General features: G+C 47.6%; 1 protein-coding gene across 1 annotated transcript in view; it reads left to right on the top strand.

The window, feature by feature from the left end:
* PEX14 (peroxisomal biogenesis factor 14) overlaps positions 1–14,974 on the top strand; it is a 146,964-nt gene that overhangs the window by 25,832 nt on the left and 106,158 nt on the right. The gene's annotated exons all lie outside the window — the stretch shown is intronic.

The raw sequence follows: 14,974 nt of genomic DNA, 5'->3' as shown, positions 1-14,974 counted from the left end.
GGGAAAGAGGAATTTGAGCAGAGAGATAGTATAGAGTTGGACTCAGTCACCAAGTCGATAGAGGGAAAGGGCAGAGAATATAGCTGTTGCATGGGTGATAGCCTGAGAAATAATTGAGAGGGGGAGAAATGGGAGATGATGGTAAGGGTTGGGGGTCCTTGAAGAATTGATAATCTTATTGGGTAGAGAAGACCAGTGGGAGATGATTTCATTTTTTGTACTTATATTCTCAATACCTAGCATAGTTCCTGGCTCTCAGTAAATATTTGTTGATTGAACTAGAACATCAGCCCTCCTCCCACTTCCACTCGTTGGTGCAAGCCACTCGCTTGTGCATGGCATGAATTGTTCATACTTTTCTGAATGTTGAAATGAATCTTCAGAACCTTAGTACAGGTGCTATTTCCACGAAGCCTTCCCTACTGGATATGATCCCTTCCTTCCTTAATCTCTCATCCCTTTCTGTTGAAACTCTACTATGTCCTTATTATACTTTAACTTTTTTTAAAAATTAAATTGTATTTTTTTTGGTCAGCAAAAATCTTTCTTCTGTCCTTCCCCCCATCTTATCCCTTCTATTGAAAAACAAAGAAAAATAAAGTCCCTATTGTGTATGTGTGTCTGTGTGTGTGTGTGTATGTGTGCATGCCACATGGTATGCATGTGCATGCATAGGTAGGTAGATAGTCAAACAAAACAAATCTCTATGTTGACCTCTCTATCAGGAAGTGGGTAGCATGTTTTGTCATGAGTCTTCTGGATTTATGGTAGGTCATCATGCTGATCAGAGTTCCTGAGTCTTTCAGAATTGTTTGCTTTGCGGTGTTGTGCTGTTCTGCTCATTTCATTCTGCGTCAGTTCATACAAGTTTTCCCAGGTTTCTTTGAAATCATCACCTTGATCATTTCTTACAGCATAATAGTATTCCATCACATTTACATGCAATGATTTGTTCTGCCATTCCCTGGTTGAAGGCCACCCCCCTCAGATTTTAGCCTTTGCCACCTCAAAAAGAGCTATAAATATTTTTGTGCATCCTTAGATTTTGTTTTGCTTAGGACTAGTCTCTCAACCTGCTGTCCCTCCAATTCCGCTTTCTCCCTTCTTCCCTTTCCTTCCTATTCTCCTGTTGAATGAGATATATTTCTATACCCAACTGTTTATGTGTATTCTTCCTTTCTTAGAGCAGTTCAGATGAAAGTGAGGTTCAAATGTCAGCTAATGCCCCCCACCCCTCTTCCTTGTTTGCATAGACTTATGCATCCTAGTTACGTAAGATAATTTTGCCTAACCTCTCCCCTTACCTTTCTCCCTGCTGTATTCCTCTTTCCCTCCCTTTCCATTCTTCTTTTAACGTCCTCCAGAGAGAACAGAACCACTCACAGGACTTCTGTCCAATTAGACTGTTTTTATAACTCCTGATGATTATAGGGTTGGGACAGATGTATCATTTCCACATATTAGGATGTAAGCAGTTTATCCTTGTTTGGTTCCTTATGATTGTTCATACATGTTTACCTTTTCATGTTGCTCTTGAATCTTGTGTTTATGCTTTATAGTTTTTACTTAGCTCTGGTCTTTTCATCAGAAATGCTTGAAAATTCTCTTTCGTTTTTTTCCCCAGTAGCATTATATTCAGTTTTGTTGGGTAAGTTATTATTGCTTGTAGGCCTATATCCTTTGCCTTTTGGAATATCATATTCCAGGCTCTCTGTTCCTTTTAAGTGGCTGCTAAATCTTGTGTAATACCGACTGTGGCTCCTTACCACTTAAGTTCTTTCTTTCTGGTTACTTGCAGTATTTTTTCTTTGACCTGCAAGCTCTGAATTTTGTCTATAATGTTCCTAGGAGTTTTCATTTTGGGGTTTCTTTCAGGAGGTGACTAGTGGTTTCTTTCTCTTTCCACCCTGTCTTCTGGTTCCAAGAGATCTGTGCAGTTTTAGGATTTTTTTTTTTTTTAGGTAATTGGGGTTAAATGACTTAATCCCAATTAATACAGCAGGGTCACATAGCTAGTAAGTGTCAAGTGTTTGGTCTGAGGCTGGATTTGAACTCAGGTCCTCCTGACTTCAGGGCCAGTGCTCTATCTACTGCGCCACCTAGATGCCCCAAGTTTTATGATTTCTTGAAATATATCTAGGCTGGGTTTTTTTGGTCATGGCTTTCAAGTTGTTTAATAATTCTTAAATTTTTTTTTTTCCTTGATCTTTTTTTCCAGGTCATTTATATTTGGTAGATAATTCACATTTTCTTTCATTTTTTTTTTCAGTCGTTTGACTTTGCTTTACTGTTTCTTGTCTCATGAAGTCATTAGCTTATGTTTGAGTCATTCTGATTTTCAGGAGGTTTGTTGCTTGGGTAAGGTTTTGTATCTCTTGTTAACCTGTTAATTCCCTTTCCAATCCATTCTTCTGTAGTTCTCATTCCTTTTCTAATTTTTCCCTATAGCATTCTCATTTCATTTATAAAAAATACTTTAAACTCTTAAAAAACTAATTCTTGCTTATGTTTTCCAGAAATTCTAGTTGAATTTGTGCCCAAGCTTTTGTTTTCTTAGGGTCTTTGCTTGGAGTCATTCTTTTCTTCTGGGTTTGTGTCTTGAACATCACTGGCACCATAATAGCTTTTTAAAAAAATTCTATTTATTTATTTTTGGTGAGGTAGTTGGGGTTGAGTGCCTTGCCCAGAGTCACATAGCTAGTAGGTGTTATGTTTCTCAGGCTGGATTTGAACTCAGGTCCTCCTGACTCCAGGGCCGGTGCTCTATCCATTGCGCCACCTAGCTGCCTCATCATAATAGCTTTTTATAGTGGAATTCTTTTTTTTTCTTTTTTGGCCTAAATCCTTCCATCCTACTTCCTGACTTTGGACTTGGTGTCAGGGCCGGGCTTTGTACAGCTCTAGAGTAAATGACTGAGTGGTTCTGCTGGTGCTTTCTTGGGGTACTGAGTATTGGATTATTCCACGCCCTAAGGGACAGCCCGGCAAGCTTTCAGGGCTCCCAGTGTGGTCTGATCCAGGAGGAAGTTTGATCACTGCCCCCCTGGTCTGAGCAGCAGGCCTGTAGGCTGGTCCCATTTGAACTTTTAGTAGGCTGCTGTTGACTCAGAGGCTGTCAGCTGAGGGCTTTCCTTTAGGTCTGGGATGCGGGCCTGGGTTATTCTTCTAAGGACTTCAGATTGGCCCGTTGAGTTGGAACTGAGACCTCGCTCTGCCCCTGGGGTGTGAGCCACACTTTCTCCTTGCTTGGAGCCTGCAGATGCTTTTGGAGGCCGATGTGGAGGAGGAGAGGCCTGCTGGTTGGCACCTATTCCAGAGCGGCCCTTCTGTGCTGGATGTGGGGCCAGACTTGGCCTCTTGTTTTGTCTGCCTTCGTGGACCTGGCCTGGAAAAATGCCTGGCTGATTGTCCCTCGGCTTTCCTGGTCAAGGTTTTGTCTGGTACTTTTCTGGTTCTGTTTGTGGGGAGTGGGGGAGGGAGCTTGGACTACTTTCTGCCCTTCTTCCTTTAGGGCTCCAGCTGGAGTGAAAGCTGTTTGTGCACTGGTCTCTTAGCCCTTCCTTTCCCTCCAGGCACTGGACTATAAACCCTTTAAGGGCCGGACTGCCTGACTTTCCACCTTTTGATCCCCAGGCTAAACGTCTTTTCATCTTCATTACATAAATGTATATGGAATCAAGTGAAAGCAGTAGGGTGTAGTGGTGAGAATACTGGGCCTAGGTTCTGGGAAACCTGGGTTTGTAGAATCAGAGTCTAGGTAATACAGATGGAAAACAGACTGAAGGAATTCTAGTGACTTGCCCAAGGCCAGACAGATAATAAGCATTCCTGGTGGGACTTGAACCCAGGGCTTCTGACCGGAGGGCCAGGGCTCTTTGCACTGAGCCGTTTTGTCTCTCCCTTCCCCCTCTAGGTCTCAGGGTCCTCCTTTGTAGGATGAAGGGGATGGGCCATGTGGTTTCCAAGGTCCTTGGAGTTCATCCTTGCTGGTGTCACCACACCAGAGGAAAGATTTGAACCCGGGACTTCAGATTCCTGATTCAGTGTTGTTTTTGCTGAGTCATTTGCTCTGGCTCTCACTCTGCCATGCCCTGTTCTCATGGGTGGCGGTGGCAGGAGTACCCACCCCCAGGGCTCCCTGTGTGAAGTCAAACCCCTCTGCCTGTTTGTGTATTGATCCCGAATGGTCCAGGGTCTGTGCTGTCGATTCCATAGAGGTAATTTTCAACCTCCTCATTTTACAGGAGCAGAAACTGAGGCCCAGAGAGGTCAAGTGGCTTGTCCTAGGTCACACAGGGAGCGAAAGGAAGAACTGGGGTTCAGAAGCAGTTCCTCTTAATCTGAACCCAATACTCTTCCAGCTGAGAATGGAAATGCTTGTTGATTCATTCATGGATTGTCATCGGCTCTTAGATTTAGAGCTAGAAGGGACAGAGACTCAGATGAAGTGACATGCCCAGGGTCACACAGCTAGTGAGTATCAGAATATCAGAAGCAGGATTGGAACTTGGAGATTCCTGATTCCAAGGATGGAATTCCTGATGCTCTGTCCACTGAGCCACCTAGCCTCCTAGGAGTTGGGAAAGGCTTTGTGGAAAGAGATGAGAGTTAAGGCTGGACCTTGAAAATGGGTTGGATTTGGGTGAGTGGAGAACAGGGTAGAGCATTCAGTGGAGGAGATGCAGTGTAGTTTGGAAAGCCTCCAAGTCTTGGGGCTTAGACTCTCTCCCTGTCCCTGAGGCCTGTGATGAGGTGGTGGGAGTTGCCCCGTGTCCTCCCTGAGACACAGAATGTGGGCCGTTTACCTTGCTTCCTTCACGCAGGACCTGCTGATTTAGGAGTGGAAGGTCTGGGAAGGCCCGGCTCGTTTCACCGTTTGTATCATCCCTCAGCGCCTCATGAATAGTAGGTGATTGAGAAGTATTGATTGATTGATTTTGTGTGGGCTTTGGTCACTTAAAAAAATAATTGTAGTGTAAGAAACCTTGTTTGGTAGTGAATGTGTGGACGTTTTTGTCTGTGCACCGCGGAAAGGTAAGGGTTTATGGCCTGTAAGCTGCAGTTGTCAGAGAATGGACTGATCAGCTTTCTCCTTTTCCTAGGAGCAAAGACTGATATTCTCACTCTCCTCTGTGGATCATAAAACTTGTCTTGTAACTTTGCGGTGGGCAGCAGAACCTCATGTCTGTTTGCTAAATGTCAGCATCTGGCTCTGTGGCTGTGACTGGCTGTACCTGTCACCTTCAGTGCAGGGTTGGCCAGGGGACAGGGGCATCTTGCCACCTTTTTGTGGTTACCACCATCCTTAACGTGCCTGGCTTTTATTGGTGGGGCAGGGATGCCATCATCGCCCCAGAGGTGGAGATCTGTAAATCAGATAGCCCTTGAAAGTTTTGCAAACTCCCCTAGAGAAATGGTAGCGTGGCCAATGCCCCAGGTGACTGAGTACAAAGCACTTTTGCTAAAGTTAGAATAGCTCACGGCTCACTCTTAGAGTCTCGGCCTCAGCCGATCTTTGCCTGTGTGAGTGAAGGGTTTCTTAACAGCCTTCAAGTGCACTGAGCTCCATTGTCTTTCTAGACCTGGTCAAAGCTTTCTGTCAGCGTCCCATCAAGAGTCCTCCTCTCCCAGGTGTGTGAGCACTTACAACTGTGTGTACACCCCCTTCCCCCCAGTACACACCGAGGCTCCTTGTTCTGGCTCCCTGCCCAGCCTTGGCAGGAGCTGGAGAGCTTTACGGATGGGTGGGCATTGGTCTACACATGTGGAATGAGTTAGCTGCTCTTGCCCAGCTGCAGGATCGCATGGCCTTGTGGAGGCCTGGCCTGCTGTTAGTTTCTGGGATTGTTGGCGGAAGTAGTAAATAAGGCCTCCTCTGAGATGCAGGGAGTCCTGGGTTCAAGCCCTGCCTCTGATCCTCACAGGTTTAAGACCAGGAGGTGTCACTTAGCCTCTGGGCCTTGGGGAACTCTCAAAAACTGTCAGAGAAACAGCTAACCTGGTCCTAGGACACCATGTCCTGATGAAAGCACCAGCCTCCAGCAGTCCTCCCTCTTCGCCGTGTCCCAAGGTCAGCACTGGGCTCCGTTTTTAGGGATGTGCGTGCTCTTTTCCCCAGTTCTTGGGCAGCTCTTATGGGCTTCAGCGTTGGGCTTCCTCCATGGGTGAATGGAGTGAGTTCCTCTTGTCTTGGCCGCCGTTGAGCGCAGGCCTTTTGCCAGTTCTTGTTCCATCCTCTTACCCTTCTCCCTCCTCTCCTCTCCTTGCTCCCGAAACGCTATTGACTCTTACCGAGATCTGAGTCATCTTCTGCCTCTTATGAAATTAAAATGATGCTTACTTCTTTGTTTTCTTTTTTAAAATAAGTTTTGCTGATTTTTAAAAAATATTGCTATCATTTCTCAGTGATGCCTTCCCCATCCCCCTTAGTTCAATAGGACCTTCTCTTGGAACAAAATCATATATGGCTCTGTCACATCAAGCAAGTCATTGGCCATGCCTGACGCTGGGTAGGCCTCATTCTGCAGCCTTTGTCTTTAACCTCTCCTGGGTAAAAAGGAGCGGATTTTACCACCGCCTCACTGGAGTTACTGCAGTGACCAGATTGACTTCTTTCCCTTAAGAGTAAGGCCATATTTATCTAGTGCCTTAGAGCATGCCCTTTCCTAGCAACATTCATTTACTCTTTCCAAAGGGTTCTGAGTCCTGAAAATTAAGACCCTAGGTGTAACTCACTTTGGGGCTCTATTATCTTCAGTAATTATTCAGTCATCATTTGTTAAGCACTTACTTTGTGCCAGGCACTGTGCTGAGCACTGAACAGAGCTGTTGCCTCCTTTAAGAATAGAATTGCTGGGGAGCCCCTGACAAAATATGGTCTAAGAAGTTGTAAAATCAAGGTCTTAATCTTAACTTTTCTGGGGGAATCTGGTCAACCTTTTGTTCCTCTGGAAATGAAAGTCCCCCCTGCTACTTCTTAACTCCTTGGCCTCAGGTTAGCATGCTTTCAGGTGCTAGATGGATTTGGGGACTGAGGGCTGGTGAGGCTGGCTTGGGCAGGCCCAGGGGACGCCTTCCTGTGTAGAAGTCATGTCAGAACCGTACAGATTCCTTCAACCCTGGTGAGAAGGGCTTCTGGCAGTAGTGATAACATGGCTATTCTCAGAATGGACCAAGGGCCCTGCGACAGAGGCTCGAGTGTCCTTCAGCCTGAAGAAAACCCGTTCTGTACCCCCTCCCCAACCTCTGGCCAAAGGAAAAAGCAGGCCTTTGCTCTCTCTGTCCTCTAAGCTGGGCCTGTTGGTACGGGGTTGGTCCGGGCCAATACCGTGCTTTGTCGTACCCTCTGAACTGTGCACCCAGTGCGGGACAACAGCTCTGCTCTGTGCCATGCTTTAAAAGACTTGTGATGCTCTTTCCTTACAATAGCCTGTGAGTGTTATCTCCATTTTACAGATGAGGAAACTGAGGCACAGGGTGGTGAAGTGGCTTTGTGCCGGCAGAGAGCAGGTATTCCCTTGCTTTCTTCACTGCCTAGCGCTGCTGTTCTGGTCAAAGTAAATAGTGAGATGGCTGAAAGGAGATGGGATGGACAGCCCGACTGGGTTTGAACAGTTAGTGTGCAGTTATTTCTGTTTTCTCTCCAGGCTATGCTCCTTCGCAAGGACTCTCATGAAGAAGCCAAACCGCCGTGGCAAGGGGGCTCAAGTCCTCTGAGTCACCCCCAAAGCAAGGCCTGCGGTCCTGACCAGGCAGAGTGCTCCAGCTAACCAGAGGCCTCTAGCATTCTTCAGGTGTTCCCCCAGCATGAGTCTGCACCCCTTCCCAAACCTTTACTGAATATGATCGGGTCCAGGCTTTCTCTTCCTTCCCCCAATGCTTAGGCCTACTCAGTCCAGATAAGAACCTTGTAAAAACCCCCTGAGCGCTCCTCATTTGGGCATCCTCCTGTTCATTTGGGCACCATTCTGCCCGAGCCCCCAGTGGACCTGACAGATTTCCATCCTCCCTGGTCCTTCATCCACACCTTGCCGGCTAACCATGGATGTTCTGTTCCCTGCGGCCGTTCTCTTCTCCCTCCATACTATTTCCTCCTTACCAGGTCTCATGGACTCTCACCCCTGTGCAGATGATTCTCAGATTTAGTTATCCAGCCCTGACCTCTCTCCCAACCACCATTTTCACATCTCTAGCTGCCTCTTGGACATCTCATTCTGCAGATGTCTTGTCAACATCTTTTTTTTTTCCATTTTAAACAAAGTTTTTATTGATGTGTTTTACTTTTTACATCACCATAGTTTCCCCTAGGATCTCTCCGCCTCTCCCTAACGTCTCCCCCTCTTAAAAAGCCTCTCCTGTGACAAATAATTTTTATTTAAAGACAATAAAAAGAAAGAGAAACAAAAATCAACATAACTGATAACATATAAAAAAAGTCCAAAAGGATGTACAGTGTGCAAAACTTAGGGGCCTCCCTTCCCTGGAAAGATGAGGAGAAATGTCTTCCCTTACCTGCCTTCCGGACATAGGTGATTGTTTAGGCTGCTTTCCATTCCCATTGTTGTAGTCACTGTGTCTGTTATTTTCTTGGCTCTGCTTACTTTCCTCTGCATCAGTTCATGTAGTATCCACCATGCTTCCATTACATTTGAATGCCATAATTTGTTTAGCCATTCCCCAGTCGATGGGCATTTATTTTGTGTCTAAGTCTTTGCTATCATACAAAGTGCGGCTATAAATATTTTGGTGTTATATAGGCATTTTTTTCTTATCAGTCGTCTCCTTGGAGTAGAAGCCTAGTACGTGCTGGAATCTTTGGGTCAGAGGTTTAGACATTTGAGTCACTTTATTTACATAATTCTGAATTACTTTTCAGAATGGCTCTTTGAATTCTTAGCTCTACCCACAGTGTACCGGTAGGCCTGTCTTCCTCCCCAACATTAACTTTTCATTTTTTGTCATCTTTGCCAGTTTACAGAGTTTGAGGCGCAGTCTCCGTGGTTTTTATTTGCATTTTTCTTATTATTAGGGATTTGGAAGTCCAGTCAACCAGGGACCAGTTCCCCAGCTGTTCTTCCAGTACACAGCGAAAGCTCATTATACCTGTTATATGGAGTCAGGTGGATGGCTCAGTGGATAGAATGCAGAGCCTGGAGTCAGGAAGATCTGAGTTCAAATCCGCCCTCAAACACCATCTGTGTAACTGTCTGCCTCAGTTTCCTGAGCTGAAAAATGGAAATTAAAAATAGCATCTTCCTCCTTGGGTTATTTTGAGGATAGAATGAGATGTTTGTAAAGTGCTTAGCGTAGGGCCTGGCACATAGTAGGCACTTCATAAATGGTTCTTCACTGCCCCTTCCCCTAAGACCTTGTCTCTTTGTAATTTCCCTATAACTGTCTAGGGCACCACCATCTTCCCAGTTTCTGAAATTAAAACCTGTCATCCTCAGCTCCTCACTGTCTCTCAACTCCCCTACTGGATATGTTGCCCAGGCCTATTAATTTAACTTTCATGACATCTCCTGAATATGCCCCCTTCTGTCTCCTGACACTGTCCCCGTTCTGGTGCAGGCCCTCGTCACCTCATAGCTGTACTATTGCAATAGCTGCTGAGGGGTCTGCCTGCCTTAGCTTTCCCCACTCTAATCCATCCTCCGCTCAGCCACTAAAGCACAGGTCTGACCATATTACCCCCCCACTCAGTAAACTCCAGTGACTCCCTCTAGCCTCCAGGAGCAAACGAAGAAGACTTTGTTTGGTGTTCAAAACCCTTCATGACCTCGTGGATTTGCTCCTTGATGCTAAGTCAGTGAGTATTGATTAAATGCTATCTGTGTGTTTAGCATTGTACCAGTCACTGAGGGGCTTACAGAAGGGGAGCACATTATTAAGTGCCAGGCCTGGTGCTCAGCCCTGGGGATGGAGGAGCTCCCAGTCTGTTGGAGCAGACAACATGCAAACAGCCAAGCACTTGGGAGATGTGTCAAGGAGAGGTCATCTCCAAGGGACGGTGCTAGCAGTGGTGGAGACCAGGAAGGCCCCTGCACGAGGGGGGAGAGCATTCCAGGAATAGGCGTAGCCCTGGAAAAGGTGTGGAGTGGGGAGCTGGTGACACAAGACAGGAACAGTCAGGAGGCCAGGGGCCCTGGACCATGGAGTAGAATGTGAGAAAGGAAAGGCAGGAGGGGGCCAGCTGGGGAAGGGCCTGTTCTGTTTGGACGTCACCTGCATTTCTCCCAGTATCTTTTCCCCTTCTCACTTCTGGGGAGCGGTCCCTGTTACAACAGCATTCCCGTTGTCGCCTCACTTCAAGCCTGCTCCCTCCAGTTCATCTTCCACTTGAGTGTCCGGCCGATCTTTACAAAGTGCTGGTCTTGCCATGTTAACCCCCCACTCCTTGTAATGCGTGCATTCTAGTGGCTCCAGGTGCCTCTGTTCCCCTCCTACCGCCCTCCACAACCTGGCTCCTTCCTACCTCACCGTTCTCCTCACGGTGGACCTGTGTCCACGTACTCTGCAATCCCGTGGCTCTGGCCTTCTGGCTGTTCCTCCCCTCCAGGCACTTTCTGTCTGTCCCTGGCGACTGGAGGCCTCTCCCTCCTCATCTCTGCCAGTTTCCACGTCTCCCTTATGCTTCCCCTGGGAGGTTCTCTGCTGTAGATAGCTCCTTAGGGCAGTTGTTGGTGCTACCTCCCCGATTGCTCTGAGCCCCTCAAGAGCACTGGGTTTTACCTTTCTTCATCTTTCTGATGTTTAGACAGTGTCTGGCACATTGTAAGTACTTGTAATGCTTGTTGACCCACTGACTGACCGCCTCTTCTTCTTGTGAGGATTCTCCTTAATGAAGCTTTGTCACTTCCTATCTACGTGCTCCGTTGGTGTGCCAGCCTCCCCCACACATGTCCTGACCAGGGCTGGTCTTGACAGCCGCTCCTACCTTCCACGGCCTGGCTCACGCAGTCGAGAACAGCATGCTGGACTCAGACCCACAGGCCTGGAGGAAGGGGACGGGCTTGTTCTTCTCTCTGCACCAGAGCTGGGACTAGGAGCCATTCCTAGCCCTGTGCCCTTGGGCTTCTTCCTCTGGCAGCCCGAGTGTCAGAGAGAGAAGATTGTCTCCTCCTCTTGTCCAGAACCTTGGGACCCAGGACCTCACTCACAGTATCCTCTCGTCTATTAAATATCAAAAGGTTGTTGATTCTACCGAGTGATGGCTTCAGACTGGCTCGTGTGGCAGGTGTGGAAGGAGCGGAGGTTCGTTTTGAGGCTGGCCCCCATTTCTGGAGTAGTGTTCCCCTTCCCCGGGCCTCGTGGGCCCCCTCTAACTGTCAGTGGCCCTAGGGGTTCTGGCCTGGCCCTCTGCTCTTCTCTCCCTGGACTACTCCACTTGGGTGATCTGGATTTAATGACCATCTCTATGCTGATGATTCTCAAACCTGCCTACCCTGCCCCAGCCTCTCTGCTGACCCTCAGTCCTTCATCCTCAGCTGCCTAGTAAACATCTTAAAGAACTACATATGCCCCTCCTTCCCCCAGGTCCCCTCCCATTCCTCACATTCCCGTTACTGTGGAGTGGACCACCATTCTCCTGGACCCCAGGCTCCCCGCAGGTGCCTTCCTCCACTCCTTCCAGTTTTTATCCCTCCTTATCCAGTCTGTTGCCAAGGCCTGGTGACTCTCCTTAAATACCCCCCACCCCCTTCTCTCCTCTGATGTTGCTAGCACCTCAGTGCAGTCCCTTGTCTCCTCACAGCAGCCACTAGTTGCTCTGCCTGCCGCAAATTTCTCCCTCCACTCAGTTGCCAAAGTGATTTTTCTAAAGCTGAAGCTTGGCCCTTTCACTCCCCTACTCTGTAAATTTCTATGGCTCCCTATCACCTCTAGGATCAATTGTAAAATCCTGTTTGGCATTTAAAGCCCTTTATAACCTAGCCACCCTCTACCTTCTTGTACTTCTTCTTATGCTCCATCTCCTTCCCCACCCCCACCCGCCATGGCCCTTCATCTCCCAACATACTCTTCAATCCAGGGACACTGTGCCTCCCTGGCTGTTCCTTGAACAAGACCCTTCATATCCGAGCTCCAGGCATTTTCTCCGACTGTCCCCCATGCCTGGAATGTCCTCCCTCCTCATCTCTGCCTCTTGGCTTCCTTCAAGACCCAGCTAAAATCTCATTTTCTACAGGAAGCCTTTTCCGAACTCTCTGAATTCTAATTTTCTTTCTCTGTGGATTATTTTCTGTTTTTCCTGTACATAGCTTATTTGAACATAGTTGTTATATGTTTTATGCCTCATCAGGTAATGAACTCCTAGAGGCCAGGGACTGTCCTTTGCCTTTCTTTGAATCTTCACCGTTTAGCTCAGTGCCTGGCACATAGCAGTCATTAAGTAAATACTTATCACTGACTGACTGGCTCCCCAAGCTACTTTCAGGAGAGAGATTAGGCTGAGAGACTCAGGAGTCCTGGCTTCTCACCCGACATTCTTGCTGCATTCTTTCCCTTTCCCTTCTTTCCCTTTTCACCATCTTAGGCTTTAGTCCCTCATCTCAGCATGAAAATGTGATTTAGAAAATTCTCATTTGGGGAGAATTGAGGGACTTTGTGAAAAGTTTTATTTTTGTCTGAAATTCATCTTCGTCCCATTCAGAAAAATTCTCCTTTAGAAGTGTGCCACTGTGTTAAATGAATTTTATGTTTCCTTATGGAAATTTGGACGGAAGGATGAGCATTTCAATTGGCTGCTTCAGACTAGCTCCCAGAATGGACCCTACATTTGGAGAACTCCTGAGATTCCTTGCTCTGCTTGACTTCTTTGCGATGGAAAGCCTCGGGGAGATGGGGAGTGTGTAGGCGGGCATATTCCCTGCCCTTCCCTCTCTCCTCCCAGCTCTCCTCTCTTTTATGGTGTGTAGTTATAACTAAGATTTATGCTGTTTGCTCTACAAATCTTCCTTCTGCCATCCTGAGTTTGTCGGAACAGCCTAGAGACGCAGATGACACTGAGTGATTCTCTAAGTAAATCTTTCTAGGGGCATTCCCTGACAGTCCAAGCCAGGGAAGGCCTAACTCATAGCCCCCAGTGAGATGTTAGTCAGGCTCAGTTCCTGCTGTCAGGGGAAGCAGCGGGATCAGGCTGGCGACCTCGTACCTTGGCAGTAACCTGGGTGCACAGGGTTCTGGGCCACTGACCATCTCCCCCCTGCAGCAGGAGCCTCTTACCCAGTGGGTGCTGGGGAGGCAGGGCCAGCCCAGCAGCGTGAGGGGTGGGGGTGCTGGTTTCTCTTCAGTCTGGGGTTCTCAGATGCAAGGTTTTTCCTCAGTCCCCACAGTAGGTGACACGTATTGACAACCTGTAATCTCATTTTGCAGATTTCATTGTAAAGAGCTCTCATGTAAATGGAGAGGTTATAATCCCCATGCACACACACACTCACACACACTCACACACTCCTTTCTCTTTGGCTTGGGTTTAGGTGCCAGCTGGTAATTCAGTACTTGTTGGCAGGTCGGCTGCCAGGGGAGCCCTCCCCGGGAAGCTGGGAACCCTTTGTATGCATCTTGCCTGTTGAAAAGGGCACCTATTAATTTATCACAGGTGACGGTGTGCTTGGAGGAGGCGTCTGCACTCCATGTACTTCCCTGATGACAGGTTGTGGGATTGAGGTGAGATAATAGGACCTTTTCATCTTCCATGTATGCAGCGAGGTGTGATGTGCGTGATTGCTTATAGGGGGCAGCAGTTGCCTGTAGTTGCATCTCTAAGTGGCAAAATGAGAAATCTAGAATTTCACTCCCTGCCTCTTAAGGCAGCCTTGTAGAGATCTTTGGGGACTCATCTGGCTGCACAGAACTAACAAACAGAAATGCAGGGGGAAAAAACCAACTCTCTCCATTTCTGCCTCTTTGTCCTATTTCCATCAATGCATATGTGCATTAAACAGCTTGACTCCTTCTCAAATGTGGAGCCACTAAAGGAATCTGCTTTCTTTAACTAGACTGATGCTGTCTTGGAAGCCAAGAGAGTAAAATCAGATCCCCGGTTTTGCCTTGATGCTCCTCTCTCTTCTCCTTGTGTTGGCCAAAGACCCCAGCGTGAAGGCTCCTGGGGACACACCAGGATGGGCCGGTCTGTGTGGGTGTGGAGGGATCACTGATCCCTCTGGGGGCTTGAACGAGAGCTCGGTGCCAGGCCCTGACAATAGATGGCAGCCAGGTGGCATGGTGAGCAGAGCAAAGAAGACCTGAGTCCAAATGCTGCCTCACAACTTAGTCGTGTGACCCTGAGCAAGTCACTTCCCCTTTGTCAGTCCCAGTTTCCTCATCGGTAAAATAGAGATAATAGTAGCACCTCCCTCCTGGAGTTATGAAGGTAGAGAGAGATGATACATGGAGGTGCTCTGTAAGCCCTTAGAGTGCAGAAAGGTTAGCTGTTGTTGACCTCTGGGCATTGGCGCCTGGTGCCATCTTGGATCCATTGGAGATGCAGCCTCCAGTGGCACCTGCAGGGTTGTAGGCCCAGAGAAGAGGGTTCTTGGCCCTGTCAAATGGCTCTGCATCTGAAACCGAGAGGATTGTATCTGTGGAAATGACATTAAAGATAGGGCATGACCATCTGCTTTGCCACTGTCCCTCTGGGACCATGGGACCTTCTCATCCGACCTGTGACCAAAGCCTTCATGTGGCTTCAACAGGCTTCCCTGTTAGAGTGGGAGCTCCCTGAGAGCAGGGCCTGTCTGATTTTCTTCTCTGTATCTATTTGCACTTAGTAAGCACATAATAAATGCTTCATTCATTCGTTCATTCATTTGAGAATGAATAAGTTGATTCATTCAGTTTGACCAAGCTTCTGTTGGGAATGTTATTCTGGTGTACCTGCTTAACTGTCCTCCAAATACTTCCTCTCCTCCCTTTGTACCCCTCCCGCCTGAGCTACCTTCTCTTGGGTGTAATGCAGAGGGCTGACCTGGTGTCA

Source organism: Vombatus ursinus, unplaced genomic scaffold (assembly GCF_900497805.2).
Source record: "Vombatus ursinus unplaced genomic scaffold, bare-nosed wombat genome assembly UNPS02014932.1, whole genome shotgun sequence".
NCBI lineage: Eukaryota > Metazoa > Chordata > Mammalia > Diprotodontia > Vombatidae > Vombatus > Vombatus ursinus.
This window is presented reverse-complemented; position numbering and strand designations above follow the sequence as displayed.